The following is a 19,417-nucleotide window of genomic DNA, read 5'->3' on the forward strand; positions in this document are numbered from 1 at the left end:
GTTTGTGTTACACGAATTACTGTCCCTCAACAGAGAAGCACTGACTCTGACACCTATTAAAATAATGTGATTTGTTCACATTTTCTAAATCAATTCCAATGGCATAGGACCAAGATAACATGAAAGTAGTTTGGCTTCGTATCATACTTTGTTTAATTCATGATCAGAAGAATAATGAACCCTTTATTTGTATTAGGCCTGTCACACGGGAAAGGAGTGACCAACTGCAATGGGTATTCTGACCTATGCTATCACTTTAAGCTTTTACTTAAGTACATACATAACACTTTTCTTAGGTGGAGGAAAAAAGCAAAAACTAATATAGTTTGCAGAAGGCATATTTGCTTTATTGATTAAACAATTCAAATTGGGTTTGACTAGTTACTTCAATGTCCCAGAAGCACTTAATTAGCCTTACCCTGAAATATAAACAGGGGAGAGAGGCAGAAAAGGAGGGCAGATAGGCAGAGTCATTTAAATTACCACAAAATTGGGGTTCAGGCAGATGGAGCAAAATTAAAGATAGATTCCAAAAGACCCTGCTTATTTACTTATTTCTTCTTTTTCTGTGACTTCTTGTTACTTTTATATTCTGAAACATGTCAGCGTTTCCTTTTCTTATCTCCCTTTTTTGGGCCTGAAGAGAAGGTATTAGTATACAGTCAGAAGCCAGGCAGGTTTTCATTCTCTGCTGTTTTGAGGTCCACATAAAATATCTAGCGGATTAGCTAGAACTAGTAAACATTAAAGTGGAAAACTGTCCTTGACACCAGCAGGCCTCCATGCAAAAACATATGTCACTCTTAAAAGAAATATGAATAATAGCATGCTCCTCATTTAAGGCTATAGCAAAGAGAAAAGACCAAATCCCAAAGCAGAGTTCTAATAATAACATGAATATTTAACATTTGTTAAATGGTTACCATGAGTTAGACACCATATACATCAATTGTATGCAGTATCATTTTTTTTCCTCACACCGTATCTCTGAGTAAGGTTCTGAATTGTCTCTATTTTACAGATAAAGAAACTTGTCCAATGTCAGGCACAGTACACTGGGATCCAGACTCAAGTTCATTTGACTAAATATCCTGTCATTTTTAACCACTAGATGAGAATAACTTGATTAAACAACAATCATAGTAATAAATATTTCTGGGATTCATTGATTCCTAAATGTAAGAAAACCACTAATATTGTGGCAGTGTTTAAATACTTTAAAAATATTGCTTGTTATGTCATAAGCCTTAACTATGCTGAAATAGTTTCCTTCAAATGATTTCTAACTAAATATAATTACTTTCCCAATGTGAGACAGAAGAGTCCTGGATAACTCCCAGATGATCTGCTTGGGCAACAGGAAAGACATAACAAAACAAAGGGTCACCAATTAAAAAATAATGTAGAGAAGTAGAAATCTATTTTTACAGAAAGATGAATTCAGTTTAGAAATGTTAACTCTGAAGCATATTGTGTATAAACACTGTTTTTGAAGGTTTGGGAACACTCTTCCTCACTCTGAAATAGAACTTATTTTTCAAAAGTGAACCTCATATTACAGAGTTCTAGAGAGCTACCCCTTCTTCACCCCTTGCAGAAGAGTAGACATATGAATGAGGTCATACCAAGCAGAGTAGAATGTCTCTCTGGTCACAATGACTTGCTTAAGGATGATGCAACAGAGCCAGTTGGAGTTCTCCCCATAATTTTTATTGGTACTGTCTGAGAAGAGTGAATGGTATGAGAACTAAGTACCATGTAGACCTTAAGCTGCCCAAATCATCTTTGCCATCATGTTACAGAGACTTCCAATTATTGACACTTTCATAGAGTGAAGAAGAGGAAGAGAGACTGACTCATCACTTGAACACCTGTACTAAAAAAAGCAGAAAAGTAGATTTTCAATTATGAGAGCCAAAAAATTTCCTTCTCTTAAAAAAAAAAAGTTAATTTGAATTGTATATTGGAACGTGCAATCCAGACAGCTACAACGTAAGAGTTGGTACAGCACAGAAGTGGCCATGTTACCATCTCTCACACACCTCCACTCAGCTGAAGGTGAAGTTGCACCCACTCTACCCATATGCTGTGGTATAAATTCCAGATTGTTGAACCACTGCCACCTCACGCTGAAACATTAGCTCTCCTGCTTCCAGCTTAGTTATCACGGTTTATTTGAAGTCATGCCATATCACTTTGCATCTCTCCCAAATGATCAATGCAATTCCTCCATCTTCCTTGATGACTTCAATATATGGCTCACTTGCTTCCTCTCTTCATGCTTAATCATTTGCCGTTCCTTTAATAACAACCTCAGTGATTTATTGAACTTCTCAATCTGGTCATCATTATCATGCAATTCGGTCTTTTTTAACTAACTGACTTTTAACTGTACATCACTCCACTTTCCTTGCAGGATTTTCCCATTTGTCTTGCTCACCCCATAGCACAGTTCAAACCTCAAAAACTGAAACAGGACTTTCCCTTTACAATGATCTCTGAAAATAATGCTTCATTTGTTTTTTTTCAACACTTGCTGTCAACTTGTTAACCATCTTGAAATTATACTTCCCTTCATTTTTCAACTTCAAATTTCTATTATGATAACTCAATATTATTACTCTTGCCATAGTACGTATCTCTTTTAAATGTTACATTTCACTCACTTGTTCATTCCTTTATTCTTTTTCTGATCTCACTAGAAAAATGGCTCAGTATCCAACCTGTTGACTCAACACAGCTTTCTCCCACATGTGTGACATCTATCTCACATTAAATCTTACTGATTTTACTTTCTACTGCCTAGCATTTATTTCATTGTCTCCATATGCATTATTTCCATCCTGATCTGGCTCCGTCATCTCTTGTTTGGACTTCTAGTCTCTCCACATTTACTCTTGCCTCATTATATTCTGTTCCTCACATTTTAATTTGCTTTTAAATGAAATATTACAATGATGTCACCTGTTTAAGATCTAATTACTTCTCATTGTTTCTAGAAAAAAAATCACAAATCCTTACCATGGCCAGTAGGTGTCATTGGTCTGATCCCTACATCTCTACCTCTTTCCTCTAATCTCACACCAAATATTTGCTTGCTCTTTAAGTTTCATATATACTATCATTCTTTTCATTCTTTGATTCTGTCATGCTTCTTACCACTGCTTCTTTGTGTACTCCTGTTCTTCTGTTTGGAATGCCCTCCCCTTTGTCCGCCTTCACCTAGTTAACTCCAATTCAACATTTACATTTTTCTCCCATTTAAATACTCAGAGAAACCTCACCTGGTACCCAAGTTTTTAGGTCAGGCTTCTGTCTTTTATATGAAAGTCTGTGACTGTATTCTTTTCTGTCGCTTGCTTATCTCAGTTTGTACTATTGCAAACTCTGCTGGTGATTGTTTAATATTTATCTCCTCCACTCAACAGAAGCTCCTAAAAAATAATTGCTAAGTGAATAGTTAGATGAATAAAAAAATGATTTTGAAAACATTATGTCCCAGGTATTATACTATATCTTGGATATGCAAAAAACTGCATGGAAACTGTGGGCACGTAAACATACATATTTGTGAACATATCAGTGTGATAGTTCTGGTCCAGCCCAGTTAAGCTTAGGTTAATAAGTGTCAAAAAGAGAATCTCCTGACACAGTCTGAGGACAAATTTAATGGGGAAAAGACTGGAAGTCGAGATATCACTTAGAAAGTGGAGAGGTATTGCCACACTAATCCCCACAACTTATATATTTTCATTCTTGTCTCCCTGGGATGACTTGCTTTGATGGAAAAAGATAAAAAAGCAATTCAGTACTGCTTCACCATCTATCAGTATTTAATTCATTTAGCAGATTTTCATTGACTACCTACTATGTGGCAGACAATGTGTTTACCTGGAAACGTAGAAATGAATGAAACTGTCTCTGTCTTCAAATCTTTCCCAGTCCAGTATAGCAGAGAGACTTTTATGGTACAACATGATAAAAGTATGCAAAGGAAAGTGCCAGATAATATGGAAGCAGCTTAGAGGACTATCTAAGCAGCCTGATAAATTTGGGGACGTTTTCCTCATTTTGTAAAACCTGACAGGACTCTAAAGATATAAGTAAGATTAAACAATTTAGATAAAAGCATTCCAAGAAGAAAAAGATCACACGATGAATCTGGGGGAAATGTAACTCACGTTGTTTCACTTTATGATGTAGGGTATCTTAAGGAACATTTAGAGAGGAGTCTATAGCTATGAGCAGGGGAAAATTATGAAGAATCTTATGAACTATGAAGCTTGGATTTTATCAGGAAAACAGTGGAAAGAATTATAGTTTGAAAAGTAACATGAAATTCATTTTTAGGGAAAAAATAAATGACAAATGTGAAAAGAATATATTGGAAGACTGAAAGAGTCAGGAGTGGGTTAATCTTACCAATCATGCAGAATTCTACTTAAGATGTTTCCCAGATCAAGGGTTCCTTACAATTTCTCCCACAGCTCCCTGTACCCACCTCCATCACAGACTTACTGTAAAGTACCAAGCCCACTTATTTATAAGTAGGTAGTATCCAGCATAATCATGTGTCTATGGTAGACTGGATAAACACTTGTAGAGACAGTGAGAGTGAAAGAAATAAAAAGTCCATCAGTCAGTGAGAGAGCTGTGAAGATTCCTAACAGTGATTAAAACGGTTTACATACTTACCTTTCATGTGATGCTAAATCACATTGAAATTGATTTCTTTATTCTATAGAAATATTTAATATTCCTTTGGAAAACTTTTATATCTTCCCACTGGAACAAAGCCAGCTATTTGAAGAAGATAAAAAAGCTAAGAAATGTTGTTGAGTCAGTCTTCCTTCTTCCAAATTAACTTTGTATATCTCAGATATCAGAGTGACTATTTGTTCCAAGGAGGGAAGCAAATATTAAGTGAATGCAGTTTTTTTTTTTTTTTTTGGTCAGAAAGGATTTAAGCATTAAGTTAAATTATTTATAGAGGTCAAAGGATTCTTCAGTCCTTGGGTTTGAGAAAAAGTAATAAATATATCTTTGTTTATGTAATGTTATTTTCAAAGGTATAAAAGAAAATGTAAAGATGCTGTTTGTTTTTAAACATCCTTATTTTTGTTATTCCAGTTTATTAAGTCTTTCTACTAATCTATTCAATCTATCATAGTTAATTTAAATAGCACATGAAATTTTAGGCAGATGTTATGTCATAAATATCCAGGGTATAAATATTAAAATTATGCTTGCAAGCATAGAAAATATCTATTTTTATTTTAAGTAATTAGCACATTTTTAAAAGAATATTTTTACAAATACTTCTCAGCTAGGAGAGAGCAGCAGCATGGATTATCTGAACTAAGAATAATCCAGAAGGCATTTATCTACAATTATGGGATGTATTTTTTTTTTTTTGGTAACAGAACCACATTATAAATTTGTGTTACTTAAGCAAAAACTCAAATTAGTTTACATTTCCTGTCTACATGGGAAATGGTTTACCAGCTGAGTTGTTAGCTTAGTTGATGAGAAATATGTTGGGTTTTGGGAGGAGGAAAGAACAAAGCCACAGGTAATAGAGACACATCACAATGCTTTTATTAACTCATTTTATTAGATGCATTTTTGTTTTCTTGATTTTAACTAGATTTTCTTTTCATAGACATTTAGATAATTCACCTTCTGTATTTTTTTTATTGGAACTAAGAGTATTTAAAGTGATCAATGATAGCAATTAGTGGATGTACTATATATTTTCAGCATTAAGTAAAAATTTTATATTTCCTGTAGTGAAGCTGAATGAGGGCCAATAATCAGCAATGTTTCAGGATAGATAAATAGCAAATTATGCTCAACACATCCTGTCAATAATAATCACCTTTGGGTGAAGACAAATTCATTAATTCCTTTTTTATTCATTTAAAACTATCAATATATGTTAAGTTGTATGAAAGATGACATTGAGATCTGGGGTATAGGAATTGCTAAAATAGCATATCTGTCTCTATGGAGCTTACCTTTTAGAGGTAAGCTTTTGTCTAAATGAAAATACAAAATAAAATAATTTTGTTTAAAGAATCTTGGTTGTTATAAATATTTCATAGCTTGGCTATTTACATTTTGATATCATTCTTCTTAATTTTCTTTTAGAACAAAATATACATCCACTGATGGGAACAGAAAGATGGAGTTGTGGGTGAAAATAGAGGTGGAGGCAGAGAAGTAGATGGGGGATATCTCAGATAGGAAGCTGAGAATTTCATATTAGGATACAGAGAAGGGAGTATATCTATGTCATTCCTAATTATCCCTGTAAACAGTTGTTTCCAGGAATTGCTGCATAATTAGGGGACAGGGATGGTTTTTGGGATTTCTATTCGGAGTTTGGCACTGGAGAAGCCATGAGGAGAATGAATGGAAAAGACTGCAAGAAGGCAGAGTAAGCATTCTGATAAGCCTGTACAAATGTTGGCAGTTCCAGTCAATAGACTCAAGAATAATAAGAAATGAAAATGGAGAGATTAAAACCAACACCACAGAGAAAACAAAAATCATAAGAAAATACAATGAACAACTATATGGCAATAAATCTGACAATTTAGAAGAAATGGACAAGATTCTAGAAACATACAGTCCACCAAAACTGAATCAAGAAGAAATAGAAAACTTGAATCGACCAATCACTAGAAGTGAAATAGAATCAGCAATAAAAAACTTCCCTGCAGACAAAAGTCCAAAACCAGATGGCTTCACTGAGGAATTCTATCAAACATGCAAAGAAGAGGTCATACCAATCTTTCTCAAACTCTTCCAAAAAATTGAAGAGGAAGGAATGCTCCCAAACTCATTCTATGAAGCCACTATAACCCTGATACCAAAGTCAGAAAAAGACTCTACCAAAAAAGAAAGCTATAGGCCAATATCATTGATGAACATAGATGTAAAAATCCTAAACAAAATATTAGCAAACAGAATCCAACCTCACATAAAAAACATACACCATAATCAAGCTGGGTTCATCCCAGGGACACAAGGATGGTGTCATTTGCTTCAACATAAGCAAATCGATCAATGTGATACACCACATAAAAAAGAGAAAGGACAAAAATCACATGATCATCTCAATAGATGCAGAAAAAGCATTTGATAAAATTCAACACCCATTTAAGATAAAAACTTTTACCAAAGTGAGTATAAAGGGAACGTATCTCAATATAATAAAAGCTATTTATGACAAACCTACAGCCAGCATAATACTCAATGGTGAAAAGCTGAGAGCCTTTCCACTAAAATCTGGAACAAGACAAGGATGCCCACTGTCATCACCTCTATTCAATATAGTATTGGAAGTCCTAGCCATAGCAATTAGACAAGAAAAAGAAATAAAAGTGATCCAAATTGGAAGAGAAGAGGTAAAATTGTCATTATATGCAGATGACATGATACTATACATAGAAAACCTTAAAGGTGCCACACAAAAACTACTAGAGCTGATAAAAGAATTTGGCAAGGTAGCAGGATACAAGATCAACATACAGAAATTAGTGGCATTTCTTTATACTAACAACAAAATATCAGAAAAGGAAAGTAAACAGACAATCCTTTTTAAAATTGCAGCCAAAAAAATAAAATACTTAGGAATAAATCTGACCAAGGAAGTGAAAGATTTATACATGGAGAACTACAAAACGCTGACTAAGGAAAATAAAGAGGACTTAAATAAATCAAAAGATACCCCATGTTCTTGGATTGTAAGAATTAATATTGTTAAAATGGCCATACTACCCAAAGCAATCTACAGATTTAATGCAATCCCTATCAAATTAATCAGGACATTTTTCACAGAACTACAGCATATCATACTAAAATTTATATGGAATCACAAAAGACCAAGACTTACCAAAACGTTATTGAAATAAATGAAGTAAAAGAATGACGATGGAGGAATAACCCTCCAGACTTCAGGCAATATTACAGAGCTACAGTAATCAAAACAGCATGAATCAATGGAATAGAATAGAGAGGCCAGAAATGAACCCACTAACTTTTGGTCAATTAATCTTTGACAAAGGAGGCAAGAACATACAATGGAGAAAAGATAGTCTCTTCAGCAAATGATGTGGGAAAACTGGACAGCTGCAGGTAAATCAATGAAGTTAGAATATTCCCTCACACAATACACAAAAATAAACTCAAAATGGCTTAAAGATTTAAACATAAGACAAGACACAATAAATCTCCTAGAAGAAAACATAGGCAAAACATTATCTCACATACATCTCAGCAGTGTTCTCCTAGGGCAGTCTACACAAAAAATAGAAATAAAAGCAAAAATAAACAAATGGGACCTAATTAAATGTATAAGCTTTTGCACAGCAAAGGGATCCATAAGTAAAACAAAAAGACAACCTATGGAATGGGAGAAAATATTTGCAAAAGATGAGACTGACAAGGGCTTAATTTCCAGAATATATAAACAGCTCATACAACTTAATAAGAAAAACACAAACAACCCAATCCAAAAATGGGCAGAAGACCTAAATAAGCAATTCTCCAATGAAAACATACAAATGGCCAATAACCACATGAAAAAATGCTCAGTATCACTAATTATCAGAGAAATGCAAATCAAAACTACAATAAGATATTACTTCACACCAGTCAGAATGGCCATTATTAAAAAGTCCACAAAAGATAAATGTTGGAGAGGGTGTGGAGAAAAGGGAACCCTCCTATACTGTTGGTGGGAATGTAGTTTGGTGCAGCCACTGTGGAAAACAGTATGGTGATTCCTCAAAAAACTAAAAATAGACTTACCATTTGATCCAGCAATCTCACTCCTGGGCATATATCCAGAGAGTATTCAAAATTAATTAATTAATCTTAATTCAAAAATATGCATGCACCCCAATGTTCATAGCAGCACTACAATAACCAAGACATGGAAACAACCTAAATGTCCATCAACAGATGACTGGATGAAGAAATATTGGTATATTTATACAATGGAATACTACTCAGCCATAAAAAAGAATGAAATAATGCCATTTGCAGCAACATAGATGAACCGAAAGAATGTCATTCTAAGTGAAGTAAGCAAGAAAGAGAAAGAAAAACACCATATGATATTACTTATATGTGGGATCTGAAAAAAAATAAAGACAGATGAACTTACTTGCAAAACAGAAACAGACTCACAGACATAGAAAACAAACTTATGGTTACCGGGGGGAAGGGGAAGGAAAGGGATAAATTGGGAGTTCAAGATTCGCAGATACTGACTGGTGTATATAAAATAGATAAACAAGTTTATACTGTATAGCACAGGGAACTGTATTTGATAACTTGTAGTAGCTTACAGTGAAAAAGAATATGAAAACAAATATATGTACATGAAAAAGAAATTGGCACAATATTGTAAACTGACCATACTTCCATTAAAATAAAATAGAAAAAAAAAGGAGTATAAGGGCAAGAGCTCTACAAAGGAAACAGGATTGGCCAAGGTTGGTAGGTAAATGGATGCTTATGTACATGAGCTAACCAGAAAAAGGGAGAACCAAAAAGGGGCAAGCTGGACTTTTGTATTACTCTGTAGATTGGCTCCATAGGATTAGTGATTTACCTCTGGAAAAGTGAATTCCAAGTGCGATTGTCCTTGAGATGAAGATGTGGGCTCCAGTGGCCAGGAGTGAGACGAAGAGAGAGTGAGGGTTCAGGAGCAGCGCTAGATCCATAACAAGGATATCAACATTTCCTTAAGACATTAGCCCGGAGGAACCTCAAAATGTTGATGTAGGGAATATTTATTAGGTCATTCTCCATGAAAATATGAAAGTAGTCATTATGGGAAAGTCAGAATATTTTTGGATTATTAACAATTAGAGTTTTAAAATTATACATGAGGAATGGACTCTTTATTTTACAAGGTTTGTATACTCCTAAGGCTGGTATACTAGCTCTGGCCACCTCTGAGTGTGTTTTCAGAAGGAGAGAGTAGCTATTGTACAAAATACACTTCTGCTATTATCTGACCTGACCCTAACAAGTGGGGCAAACAGTAGAATACTGGTAGATTTACTATTTTTGCTGCTATCAAGTTACATGTTCTCCAGGCAATTCAAACATGTAAAACAGACAAGGACAGTTACCAGTGTATTTTAGGTGACCAATAATCCAATAATAAGCTTAATTTTCTACTCCTCTTCTTTTCATCCTCTTTCCTTACCTTTTTTTTCTTCCTTCATTTCTTATCATCAGTAACACTGTAGTCAAATCTTAAGGCCTTCTAGCTAGCACTCATCGGTCAGTTCAGGAAATAGAAACCCTCCTACTTATTTCAATTAGAAATAAATTTAATGCAGAGAATCAAGAGTGAATCAAATCCTTGGAAAGCATGGAGGTGCTGCAGCCAGGAGACCATTCATCATTCTACTAATGATTTCAAGTACCACCATCTAGCTCCAATCTAGAATGCAAAAAGATGCTGTTGACATTGCAGCCCCCAAGGCTGGCCAACAGTGCTTTTTAAAGCCCAGGAAGCTGGATACAGGTGTTGGAACGTTGAGTCTGGTCACCACACTTTTTCATGTCTCATGATCTTGCTTGCAAGACCAAACAGCAGCCGGAGACAGCTTCTGCCTCACGTTCATCTTCCAAGCCTTGTATGTGTGCAACTGTTGGGGTACCTCACTTGCATGCAGATCCTATATGTAAGAGAGAGGCTGGGCAAGGTCGTTTTTAGCTTTCTATTATGACCAAATTGAACGAAGCTGGGCTGGAGTTTGGGCAAGCCAAACCAAATGTCTAAGACAAGCTGAAAGACTGATATGTATTGAGCTCCCATTTGTTTCCTATACTTGTTATTTTATATTATCCATGTCTTTCATTAAATTTGCATCTTATGTGCTGCTTACCTCTCCCTTGACCTTGCTAAATCTCATTTCTGTCCTTCTGTGTAAGTCCATTAGCCAATTTTGTGGTTTTGTAACATTGCTGTTACCTGGCCTATTTGCTGTATCATTAACTCAACTTCTGGAACAGCTCTCCACAATTTAGGGAAGAAATACGCCATAAGGTTAAATCAGAACTTATGTACCTAAACAATGACTTATTTACTATGGGCCTAGATATAATGGTCATATTACTTCATCAGAATATTTGTTTTGAGCAAGTGTTATTTCTATAAGTTATATGCTAATCAAAAGGTAAAATTATTGAATGATTAATAAAATTCCAGGTAGACTATAAAGAAAAGTGTCTAGAATTTTAACTTGCTACTAAGTTGACTTTTTAAATTAAGAGATAAGACATTCATTATTCAGACAAATTTTTCTCATATTGTTATCATGGATATTAAGTTTGTGTTGTATTTTTAGACAAGCTAGCAAAAATGATTAAAAAAATCAACAAATATCATTTCCATTATAAAACCAACATAGTTAATTCTAATCTTTCTGCTTGAGTTTTCTTTCCTCTGTGTATTTTTTACCTGTACATGGGCTGATACTGTCCTTCTTACTATAAAGGGTTAAACTTGATTTAAAAATAGGAAATAAAATTATGTCCATTCTACTAATAATCCTAAGACTACTTTCTCTTGATCCTTTAAGGTAAATGTGAAATTACTCCTCCACATTTGCTAAGTTTGACACCTCTATCAACTATCACCATACTTTCCTGTTTGCTGTCCCTGCATCCCAAATAAAATGGGCTTGTAAAACTAGTTTTGAATTCAAATAACCTATTAAAAATGTCTGCTTTCCTTTTCTGGACAAGGATTGTTGCTCTGTTCAAAGCATGTCTTGTTATCAGAGACTGTGAAGCTGTGTTGTCCCTTGGTTCAGAATGTTGGACCCGAGAGTCTGATGTTGTATTTACTGCATGAACAACAACTTAATTAAGTGTTGCTTTAGAAACATCACCGGAGCTTTGTTTCTGGTGTGGCACTCAGGCATGTATCACATTGTTTTGACACACGCAGTGGGAGATTTGCTTTGTAGTTAGTCATGTTTTTGGAACACTACTAGTAAAGACAGAAGAAAAGAATGATTCTATTGGTAGAGCAGGGAAGATGCTCTCAGATCCAAAAAATGACTGTAAAAGTGAGGATCAAGGGCAAAATTTTCTTCTGAAAACACTCTCAGTAAAACCAAATTTCCTCTTTTGGCATTTAACTGCTTGAAAGTAAAAGTTTTAATGCCTTAGTAAAGATTAATAAATCAAATGTACAAAGATTTCTTCCTTTCATATTTCCATATTTATCTCCCTAAATAAATTTCATCTTTGGATTTTAGATTGTTATTTACCATGATAAAACACCTTTTAAACAGTATTTTTATGTTATAAACCAGGCAGGGTTTGGGAAAGGATGATGATGCATGGACATATTTTCACACGCTATTCTGCAAAGAAGTAAACACATTTTTCCTTCCTGGAATGCTCTAAAAAAACACCTGAAACTAAGAGGAATTAAATGCACCAGCCTCAAAACACTAGAATGTTTAACTCCACTATTGGAGTTTGTAAAATTAAACCAATTGCTTAACAAAGATACAAACATTTGAAAAAAAGAAGGCTACCAACTATTAAGAAAGGAGCAATTTCTTCAAAGGCAGTATGGCCTGGAATCTCTAGACAAGTTGGCCCAAATGATCAGTGAGGGAAAGTACCCCAGAGGGACACAGAGCTTTAAAGATCTGCAAGATAAAGAAATGAAAATGATTATTTTCAAAAGTTTTCTCATGTCCCTTTTAGCTCAATAATTATCCCTATTCTAGTCCAGTGATAAATGGTCCTGACTAAAGAAAGTCTCGCCAGACTTTGTTTACCTCAAAGATAAGCTAATATTGGACCTCAAATCTAAAGTATCCAACTTAAGCAGGGTTTTAAAGCACTTGCTAGAGAGAGATTTATAAGGCAACTATATTTAAACTGCTGTCTATGATTTAGTGATAAAGTAAGTCTATTTGACAATTTCACATACATTTGAAAAAGTGTTACATTAAAATTTGATTATTCAAAATTTGATTATTTGTGTGAATTTATAAGCATTTTGGCATGTGTGTTTAAGTTTCTAAGTTATCACTTTATTTCATAAGTCCAAAGATCAATACCACATTATACATTATGTGACAATGTTTTGCCAGAGCAGAATGGATGCAACTGGGGGCAGTAACAGAAAGCTTTTTCAGAATGTGTCAGAAAGTATTCAAAGAATTAGGCAAAGGCAGAAAACACATACACAATAATAACCATGGTGAAAATTAAATAAATGGTCCAAAATTCCTTCCCAAATGGCCATGATCCCAGAGAGTTCATTCAAATAGAAAATTATCTTGTTATAGAAACTATTCCAGACTGAAGAAAATATGAAAAGTTTACTTTACTATTTTATAAACCTAATGTATCTATAATATCATACTAACTATATTTCAATTAGAAATTAACAACCAGATCCACTGGGTCACTTATTAAGCTATTGTCTCTCAACTATGAAGTCACCTTTCTATACACTTTCCCATCCTTGGAGCCGGGCCTCTGAAAACTGCATTCTCCCTTCTCAGCTGACTGTACCACTTTTCAGGCATCAGTAGTGTTGAAGGGCAGCTGACACTGAGAAAGAATATGCTTCACTCTGTTTGCTTGTCATCCCCTTCAGCATCATCTCAGTGTTAATTTTTCAGCAGAAACAGATACTCCAGATTCCATGTTTTCTGGGTGGGTGAACACTTGGAGATTGGGGAGTGGAATGCTGGGAGAGGGCATGAAAGCCCCAAGCCCTTTCTCCATACTTTTCTCTGTGCATCTTGTCCATCTGGCAGTTTCTGAGTTATCCTTTTATAATAAGCCAGTAATCCAGTAAGTAAAATGTTTCTTGGTGCTTTGTCAAATCCTCTAGAAAATTAATGATGCCCAAGGAAGAAGGGAGTTACTGGAACCTTCAATTTGTAGCCAGTTGGTTAGAAACACAAGTAATAACTCAGGCTTGTGCCTGGCTTTTGTAGTAGAGGTAATCAGGGACAATGCTGTAGGACTGAAACTTTAGCCTGTGGAATCTGATGCTACTTCTGGGTCAATAGTGTCAGAATTGCTTGGTACTGTGTAGGAAGCCCCCTTTACACACACTCATTGTAATTGGGTCCAAGAACTCAAAAAAAGTTAGGATGGGTAAATAAAAAGACATTCATTTATATTATTAATCACAATAAAAATGAAAAAAAAAAACACCTTTATCTGATCCTTTTAATAGAATCCAAAATGCTTTTGGCAAAATCAATATCCATTCCCAATAAAAATACCTATTAAAATAAGAAAAATAATCATGATTAAACTATTATTTTTTCATGCTAAGAGCCAACATCATATAAAACAGGAGAACGTATCTACCATCCTGATAAACTCAAGAACAAGGCAGTCATACACATTTTTGTCACTATTATTTATTATTATTCTGAATATAATCACTGCAAAAAGCCATGTGACTTACACTGGCTCAAATGAGAGCAAGTCACATGATTACTTATACACACTTAACTGTTTTTCTGGTGTAAACCAGTTCTTAGTAAATGGAGCAATGGATACTGCTCCACATATTCTTTTTACCAGAACTGATTAGAATCAAGTAAATTCAGAGAGAGGTAAAACAGTTATATTTTTTCCTTTTACTTTTGTCAATTTAATTATAGGAGATACAGGAGGACAAAAACAGAAGATAGTTTACAACCATTCAAAGTCAATAAAAATAATATAATTGACATAAATAATAATTTAATTTAATAAAATTTAACTAAGCAGAAATTAGTTACAGAATATTTCCATTTAGGAATATTAAGAGTTCATATGGAACAGAAGGTTAAATGACAGAGTAGGTGGTGGAAACTTTGTACATATCTGATTTGTTAAAACTTCAATTTGCCAATTAATGCTTTAATATTCCTTAAGAAATAGTATATAATCTATTTATAAAATCATACATATTAGGCAGAAAAAGATTTCACTGATTACAAATGAGATTATTTTTAACATATTGCTCTGAAGGGTTAGTTCACAAGTGATTACATTACTTATAAAATAATTTCATTAGAGATTTTTACCTGATTAAAACAACAGGAGCTTTTATCTTTTGAATTCTCTTCCTGAAGAGTGGAAACATTTGGGGAACAACTCTTACCTGTTAAAGGTCTCTATCTTAAATACCTATAAAATGCTGTAACAGTTCTCCTTTATGGCTATGTCAGGGTAGATTAGATTACAGTATTTTAGTAAACAAACTGAAAATCTCAGTTGCTGAAAACAGCAAAGTTTCCTTCCTTGTCTGTGCAGCCTGCTATGTTCTTTGCAAATGTCCGACTGTTCTTTATATGCTGATCTTACCTAGATATCATCATGTGTCTCCATGTCCACGCAGCAGAAGAAACAACAAATTGAAGAGTTGATCTTTGATAACTAAATATTTCCACCTAGAATTGATTCATATAATTTCAGCTCAAATGTCACAGTCTACAGAGAGTCATATAACCTCATCTCTCTTCAAGGAGGTAAGTACAATTTACCTGTTTCTCGGGAAGTTAGGAAAATCAGACATCACTGAATAGCAGGAGTGTCTACCACAAGAATGCTTTGAAAATATTTTTATTATGAGTAATAAATTAGAAAATCATTAATATTACTGCTCATAACATTCAACATACCACCTCCAAACAACAGTCATGCACGTACACACATGTACAATCACTTCATGCCCAAGTCATGTAAATTACCCAAGAAGATGGCAATGGAGGGCCTCAGTTAAGTAAATTACTGAAGTACAAATGAAAAAGCAACAGAAAGCACAAGTTTTTTTTGATGAGTTTATATAACAGTGCACAAAAAGTATCTTCAATTCTGGGTAAGAATTATCTAAAGAAAGAGGGTCTAGAATAAAAGGAAAGTGGATTATATATCCTCAGTGATGGGTTTTTCAACTGCATCTGAAAGCATATGCTTTCCATTTTAATCTCCAAATGACTATTGCATCAAATTGAGAAGAAAAATCTCCATGTAAGTTATCCACATGTAATTTCATCAGTTACTTCCAATCACAGAACTCTTGATACCCTACACCTTTCACTCATCTGCTTCAAACCCCAGAACTATCTAAGATTTACTCTATCGGCAGGAGGTGTTTGGAGAACTTTATTTTGGATACTCAGTTCTTCTCTATCTTTCTACAGTCCCTGCTGCTATGACTCTAGCAATCTCAAATTTTAATGTGTTTTGGTTTCTGATTCCTCATCACTTCTGATTTCTGCTTACTTATGGGATTCTGCTGACTCATCACTTCAGTTTACTCATAGCTTCTGCTGACTCGTCACCTCTACTATCTCAAGGTCTCTGTGTGTCTCTTCTGGTGTTATTTCCATAATCAAATGCTGATGTCTTTCTATTTTGCACAGTTAAATTTCTTGGAAATGATCTAATTTAACCAGCATCTACATTATACCTACATGGTATAACCCTAATTTTAAGCTTTTTCATACAAAACTCATTTATCTATACATTGGTTTCCTTTGAAACAATTTCTTACATGGAGCCCACCAGATTTTTCTCAGAAGAGCAGTAACATAAAAACAAACATTGTTACCAGGTCCAAACTTGTTCTGCTCGTGCATGACAGGCCAATAAATCAGGAGACGAGGTGTTGGGGCAAGGAATAGAGACTTTATTTTGAAAGCCAGCAGACCAAGACAATGGCAGACTAATGTCTTGGAGAACCATCCGGCTCCAGTCAGAATACAGGCTCCTTTTATACCAAAAAAACAGGGGAGTGGGTGTGGTTGGTTGTTGCAAACTTCTTAGTGTAGGAATTCTTTGTTCCTGCAGCTGTCCAGGTGGGCCAGGTCATGGTGCTCCTGCAAAACCTCCAACAAAACAAAGGCTACCCTCTATTCTGCAACTTGTTATCTTTATATAAGTGCAGAAGTGTTAATATCTTTAAAGGTCAGAGACTTGAAAAAAGGCTCTCCTGTTTACCAGACAGGCTAAAGGCAACATTCATTTACAAAAGTTGCAGAGCTAGCAAGAATAAACCCAGAAAAAAGGGCACAGTGATTAAAACCAAAGGAACAAATGAAAAATAGAGTCATATCTGTTCTCCCCTATTACAACATGATCCTCTATACTTAAACAATTCTGTAGGTTTACTACTGAGGGCAGAGATCACAGTCAGTGATTATCTTAAAAGAAAACAGAAGTCATAGCTATTTGCAATCCCAGGTAGTCTTATAAGACTTCATACAGGGTAATATCTGTTAGGCATAACTGTAGAATATATATATATATATTCCTATATATATATAGGAAACAGAAAAATGTAAGGAAATGTTCAAGAGATAAACATACAATAAAGGAATCATACCATAGAAAACTTTTTTAGAAAAAAATAACCCTGAATAATTAATGCCAAAAATTATATGTGATGTTTGTTATATCCACATTTCTTCCTAACCTTTCTTAAATTTATCATTTATTGGTCTAATCCTCTAACCTCACCTTGAATATGTACTCATACTACTCAATTGACAACCACTTTTCTCTTGCTCTTATAACCTAAAGAGATCCTTGGAGGCCATAGATTATGTTGGATCCAGGAATAAAATCCCACTGGGTAAGTCATGTGTATAAGTTCTAAAGCACACTTTATTAGCATATAAATTGAAAATAGCAACTTTGATCAGGTTGTTTAATGAAAAACACCTCTTAGCACAAGTGAAAAACCATTTCCTTAATCCAGTTTGCTTAAAAAACAATAACAAAAATTACTTATGTGATTACTGCAAAAAGTGACAGGAGACAGGAAATCAAAGTGTTGGCTGAACCAATCACCTTTAAGAAAAATCTTATGTTAACTCTGGGCAGGTAAATAGCTGGATATATGTGTAGACAGAAACCCTTCCAATAATGTTCCAAATGTCAAGGTCTCTTGGGCAATAAAGACTTCCCTGTGATGAAGTCCATTAGGCAGCAACCTTATTAAACACGGCACACACAATTAGCTCTGGGTGACTACCTCCAGTTTTCCCTCCTGTGACAATACAACGAATCTTCATTTTTTTCAGTGAAGGGTGATATGGCTTTGATTAAACCTTCTAACTTCAATTTCCCTGGGTTAAAAATATTCCTACAAAGCCTTTTTTTTTTTTGAGATCTAACCTCACAGATACATTCTTTTATTTTTCCTTCTCAGACATTTCCAGACTCTATGCAAATACCATAATTAAAGAATGAACTCCTTCATCAAGGGTTGTCACTGAAGTCTATGATTTTTATAATTCTATTACACAAATATTACATCAAATTTCAGAAAAAAGTGAACAAATTCACATTGCTGTATATATTTTTATTCATTCATTTTGAGAGTATACCTTAACTTTAACAATAAATCTCAACTTAATTGTAAAGGACATCTTGCTATTATTGGTCACTGTATGATCAAGAAGAGAATAAACAACATGTTACTGAATGTGAAAATTATGGAACCAAAGGATGCCATCTTCTACAGCATCAACAAAAAAATCTAGCACACAAATGAAGTCATACTATATGATAATCTAAAACATTTTGTGACTAAAAAACAAAACATACGGTTGGGGAGAAAAATATCTACTATCATTTAAACACTAAAAATTTTTTTTAAAAAGTATGCAAAGTAGTAATAATGGGAGACAGTAGTTTTCCATAAATAGACAGTCATAATACACCAGTATCACAATGCATAAAATATGATGGTTTCTTTTAATAGATTTGGTTTAGAAATCCAAATGAAAGGAAAAAATTGTACTAGAGGTTCTCAAAAATACTGTACTACTCTCCTGTTGTAGCTTTCACAAATTAAACTACACAAATTTATCTTACAGTTCTAGTAGTCAGAAATCCTACAGAAACATGTCTCACTGGCTAAAACTAAGACATCAGCAGGGTTGTATGCATTTGTGGAGGCTCTGGGGGAGAATCTATTTCTTGCTTTTTACAGCTTGTAAAGTGTGTCTGCATTCTGTGACTTGTGACCCCTTCCAATATAGGACAACATTTGCCCTGAAAAATGTTTAGTCTGTCATAGACAATGATGTAAATTTATTTTTATGTCAATCCAATTTTAATCAAATTCATATACACTTTTTTTATTCTTAAGGAGGTTCTTGTATTTCTACTACCCAGTTTCTTGTAGAGAACAGAACATATTTCCTTACATATTCAGTTAATAATATTGGTTAGGGTCTTAAATGTTTGTAATAAAATTTTCCTCCTATTTGACTTTTTTCCTTATAAACCTCATCTTTTCTAATAGTACAAAATACCTTCACTTTAAGTCTTATAGAGAACAGGATTTTTAATTATTTATATTCCAGGTTCTATCAAAACCCCAGGGGAGAAAAAA

Source organism: Camelus bactrianus, chromosome 14 (genome assembly GCF_048773025.1).
Source record: "Camelus bactrianus isolate YW-2024 breed Bactrian camel chromosome 14, ASM4877302v1, whole genome shotgun sequence".
Lineage (NCBI taxonomy): Eukaryota > Metazoa > Chordata > Mammalia > Artiodactyla > Camelidae > Camelus > Camelus bactrianus.